A 6,000-nucleotide genomic window follows, 5' to 3' on the forward strand; every position below is an offset into this window, starting at 1 on the left:
AGTACATAGGTTATTATATGTAATTATTTATTTTAAAAATTATTTTTGATAAAAATATATAAAATTTGATATAGTGAATATTTATATAATAAAAATGTATAAATAATATACATTTTTAAATATTAAAATATTTAAGATTTAAAATGCATATGTACGCATTACTTGGGACTGTACAAATATTAAAAAAATTTACCAAACATAAATTATTATAATGATGATCCTTGTTAGTTAAAGTATATTTAAGAAACCATTGTCCTCTTAAATACAAATTGAAGCATTGCCTTGCTAGTTTACCACTGTGAATATTATATTTTGTCTGAATATTTTTAGTAAAAATAATAAAAATCAACCAAAAAATAAAATTTTAATAATATAGATAAAATAAAAAATATTTAATTGATAGGGTTTAATTCTATTTTAACCTAGGTAATCTTTTTAGTAGGATAGATATTTTTTAGTTCATTAAAACAATCAAAAAATATAAAAAAATATAAAAATAAAATTTGATCCCTTTTTAAGATTATATTTTTTTAAAAAAATGATAATAATAATAACAAAACAACAAAATAAAAAAACATTAAGAATTTAATTGGTCTTCAGAATCACTTTTGTTTGAAAAATGAAAATTCTTGCTTAAATCTTAAAAAATCTTAACCATTCAAAATATTAGGAATCAATTTTGAGGATTTACTATTTTTAAATTTCTCTCCTTAAATTTTATTATTTTTTTATTTGAAAAAAATAATATATTTCAAAAATCAGATTGTTCTTTCTCTCCTTTTATCTAATTCCTCAAATTAATTAAAAAAAGCATTAAAATAAAAAAAATGATAAGGCTAGGCAAAATGTTGAATCATCGATGTTTCACCACAGCCCTAAAAGGCTTTTCATCGACGCAAAAATAGAAGCCAAGGTAGACGAAAATGTAAAAGAAAAGAGGAAGACAGAAAAAGGTTCGGGTTGCAGAAGATGCACGCACACGAGCGTTTTTGGCCATTTTAGAAAGAAGAAGCAGAGATAAAACGCAGAAAAAAAAAAAAGAAGAGCAAAAGAAAGAGACACAGAGAGCAGAGGAAAAACATAGAGCAAGCAACTGAGGTCTATACACAGCACTTAGAGAGATGAAAACACAGTGGGAAGAAAGAAAAGAAGGAGAAAAAGCAAAAGAAGGAGATGCACACGATCAGGAAGAGCAGAATAGAGACGGTAATACAGAGGATAAGCGAACCTAGACTGAAGCATGTGGGATTAGAGTAGAGCCGGTAATTCGAACGGGTTTAGACTTATTCAAATCAGGCTTAAAATATCTTACCCCTTCTAAAAAGCCCATATAGCCAAGCTCGCCCTAACACCTTCGGGCTGGCCCGAATACCCAAAATTTTTTAAAAATATTTTTCTTTATTTTTTGAACCAATTTTAATTTTTAAATAATTCTACTAAACATAAAAATATATCTTAATTTTAAAAGAATAAAATAAAAAATAACTTATCAACTTTATATTAAGTAGCTCTGTTATTATTTTGTTATATTATGTATAATTTATTCATGAATGTTTCCTTTACATGTAAATTAATGTCTTAGTTATTTAATATTACTCTTATCAAGTCATATCATATATAGATATTTTATATATTTAATTAAATTATATTATTTTAATTATGATTAAGCCAATCTCAATTCAATCACAGTTAGACTACTAACTTAAAATTATTATCCTGATCAATTTAAAATTTTTAATAACTTTTAGATAAATTGTACTTTTCATTTGGAGGAATAAAAAAAATTGTCATCATTATATTATATAAAAAAATTATTTAGTTATGAGTAAAATATTATTTTTTTGAAATTATTTTTCTTTAACTTTTTATATTGTTTAACTCCTACATAAAATGGATTCTTACTCTAATTTACCCTTAATTTTTAACCAAATCTAGAATGGACAAAAACTAGCGCAATTATTTAAGAAATTATTCTATTTATTATTTATCTAGTAGTATAATCAAGAATTCATACATGCATAAATTTTATTTTTAAAATTATTTTTAATTTTATTTTTAATTTAAAATTAATTATCTTAATTTATAAAAAATATAAAATTATTTTTTATATGAAAATGATTTATAGGACTCAAAAAAAATTTTAACAAAAATTAGATCTTAAAATATTAAAATTATATTTTAAATATTATTTTTCGATATTTTATTAATTAAAAATAATAAAAATATGAAATATAACTATTTTTATTTTTTTTTTTAAAAAATAACTACATTAAAAACCCTTATATCTATATATATATATATGGTATTTTAGTATGAAATAATATAAAACTTGAAAAAAATTAATTATATTTATCATATTTTATATATTTTTTTAAAAAGTTATTTTTTTATTTGGGTATTTGGGCCAAGCTCGAACACAATCGGGCTTGGCCCGAATTTCCTTGGGCCTATTCGGGTAACCCGAATAGGCCCGAACAATAAAAAAATAATATTTTTTTGGGGCTTGGCCCTAAATTTTTCGGAGGGTTTGGGCTAGCCTATCTAGCTCGACTTAAAATTACTGGCTCTAGATTAGAGGAGCAAATAGCAGTGAGTAATCATCCACCCCCTACTCTCTGTATAAGGTCGAAGAAACAGAATGAAGAGGATCAAAAATTTTTGTTAAAAGAGATAAAGAAGGGTGAGTGATTGGTTTTTTTTGGAGAGAAAACTAAGAGAACTAAAGAGAGAGTTGAGGGAAATTTTTGAAAAAAGAGAACCGAGAGCATGAAGGAGATTTAAGGGTGTGACACCCTAAGTTTTTTCATTAGTAATTATCAGTGTTTTCAAGGGGGTAATTTGGTTAAAAATAGATAAATGTTTAATTTAGCGAGGGTTATGGAGACTAATATGGTTTTTGAATCTTTGGACAGTCTTAGAAAAGGGTTAGGTCGATGTTCAAGCGGGCTATAGCACGGGAAGGGAGTTTAAATTTTTTGAGATTTTTTGTGCCATGTGCCGCGACGGGCATGTCGCGACATGCCGTGATGCATGCACGAAATCAGGACTTATCAAATTGGGAATCAGACTCAAAAAGTATAAGAGAGAAAGAGAGATAACGAGGAGAGCGATGGAGGAGAGCTATGGTCTGCTAGGGGAACGATCCTTAGGCTACTTAAAGGGCATTTGAGCTTGAATCACTATTAGGTAAATTGTATATCCCTTCTTCTTCCTTTTTTATGCAAAAATCTGAACATTTGGGATAATAGGGGCTTTGATTTCGGCTCCCTTAAGGTTTAGACCAAACTCATTGGTTTATTTAAGATCTCTTAGAGAGTTAAATCAAGCTTCTAACCTTAAGTTATGAGTTTTGTGGTGATTAAAAATTTTTGGTAAAGGTTTGGACAAACCCTAAGTCTAATTTGAAGATTTTGAGATAATGTGGGATATTGATTAGCGAATTTAATATGTTGGGATGTTTAATAGGATGGTTAAAGTGTGTAGGAATGGTTGGTATTATTAAAAAGGAATTTGAATATTTTAAGCACTTAGAACAAAAGAATTTGGAGTTGGAGTTATCTGGAGTGATAATTGACGATGGTCACTTATTTTATGTAGATTGAGCGTTGCTCAAGCCTTATCGTACGTATAGTCTAAGAATATGTGGAGCTAACATTAAGCCACCGTAACCCTTTTTGTGTGACAAAGGATTGAGGTAACTATATTTTTTGTTGTGTTTATTAACTATTATAACTATGTAGAAGTAACTACAATGATAAAGTTGTGGTTTTGAGAGTTTTATGCTAATTTGACATTGTAATGATTTTAGTATAAAAAATTAATTTATAAAAGGTTATTGATTTTAATTTATATATGTACTATGTATATAATTTGCGATGTGAGCATGTGACGAAAAGTGGTGGAAATTGTGAAAAAGCATGATCATAAGGGGTGGGAGTTCACCTGAAATATGTGGAGATATGTGTATGTGATTGAAAAATTCATATGGTCGAGCTGACACCATGGACATCTGGTACAGCATTATATGGGATTGTTATCATGGAATATTAGGCAGTCTGGCAACTCCTTAGCACCCGTTAAGGTACGGTTAGGAGTCAATGATACCCCTATCACAATTGTGAAGAGGAGAAAAATCATCCGTAAGCGGGTTAGAATTACCGTGGGGGGATATTGGTACTAGCGACTAGCGAAAGTGTGCTCGGGTCAATAAGTGGTTGATTTAGGGGAGCCTATGATTCATATCAGGGAGCATTGGAGGTTTGGTGGTTAGTTGATCATGCTAGTGTAAAACTATGTGTTTCGTTGAGAAAATATACACTTATCTTATAATTATGGTATGTTTGTTATTATTATAATTTTGATACCTTTTTTATGGTTATTTGTGGTAATAAACATTTGATGAACTATATTGGTTATTGAGATGTTGCACCCCATGGTTATATTTTACACGTGAAGGCTTCAGTAAGGGTAAAGGGAAGGAAGGGACATTTAAAGAGTGAAGAGTATCATTGTATAGCTCTTCCCTTTCTCTTTTTAGGGTATTGTAATGAATATTATCACCAATATTGCCAACTTAAGAATATAACATTATTTGGATTATTACTTATATGAATTTGTGATAAGTGTGTGTATCTTGGTCTAAGATTAATGTTTGGATTAAGTGTGTGCCTGACAAAGTTATATTTACACGTGATATACATTTAAGTGTTTTGAGTATCAAAATAACTAATTGATTTGTGTGTTGAATTTCATCCGTCTCGTTGTGTTATTATCAATTGAGAGTTTAGTAGTCATTTTAAGTGTGATTACTCAATTATGTGTTAAGATTGAATTGTTATGTGGTGTGTGTGGTCCATTTGAGATGGTCAAGGTATCTCTGGGACTAATGACATTTGGTATTGTGAGTTGGACACCATAGTGTGTTTTGTTGTGAAAACAAACTATTTTAGATTCAATTGTTTATCTTTTAAATGGTAATTTTTTGAGTTTGAACTGGTGCCAATAGCTAGAGGTCTCTAAGAGTTTCATGTGGACACTTGAACTGTCTAAATCAATGTCGGATGGTGAAAAAAACGCGCGCTCCGAAAGTTTGAAGATATGCCATGACAGCAATCTACTATCATGATTGTAGGTTGTACACCGCGGCGTGTGATTTTTGTGCCGCAGCACAAGAGGCCTTTGAAGGATTCGTCCCCTTGTGCCATCTACCACAACAGACAGACCAGATTAAGGCTAGAAGGCTTATTTCAACCTATTTTGAAGTGTGATTTGATTTTCATGCTTTCATGTTTGCTCTTAACTGATTTTTAACCATGGTTTGAGCTCAAACAATATTTTGAAATAAAAAGATTTTTCATTAGGATCCTAATGTTTTAAACTAATTATCTTCAAACCCTTAATTTATGATAATTTCTTTAGAGGATTTTATTTAATCCTAATTATTATAATGATGGTGAATGTTGTCATGATAATATCAAGGTGGACATTACATAGAGACCAAAGATTTGAAGGATTTATGGGAATTTTTTTTGAAAAGAGAGGCAGGAGTCGGGAGTCTTTATTCACTACAATAGGTTTGAATTCTATATTTTATCCTAAATATTTTAGCTATTCTCATATTAAATATCATAGTGCTATTATGCACAATGGAGATGTTCAAACCAATAGTTTTTCTTTTAAGCGTTAGAAATTCCATGGCAATTATATTTTGTTGGTTTTGCATATACCTATCCTATATCTTCATAGAGATGTTGATCATATAATGATATTGGAACATATAATGGGTCAATCAAATTCTTCCCTTTTGATCTTCTATCCATTTGTCTGGTTTAACTAATTCATGAATTATGCATACCTGTAAGTAGTTTCTTAGCTCTTAAATTCTTGATTTTGTTTTTTTGGAGTAAATTGTTTCTGAAATTGCTATGGCTTAAGAGTAACCCAAGATAGAGGAAGTTTACATGTAACCTTAATTTTTTTTATATGAGAGAATCTCCATTG

This window comes from Prosopis cineraria, unplaced genomic scaffold (genome assembly GCF_029017545.1).
Source record: "Prosopis cineraria cultivar Desert tree isolate PC_DT_omini unplaced genomic scaffold, ASM2901754v1 PC8, whole genome shotgun sequence".
In the NCBI taxonomy this organism is placed as follows: domain Eukaryota; kingdom Viridiplantae; phylum Streptophyta; class Magnoliopsida; order Fabales; family Fabaceae; genus Prosopis; species Prosopis cineraria.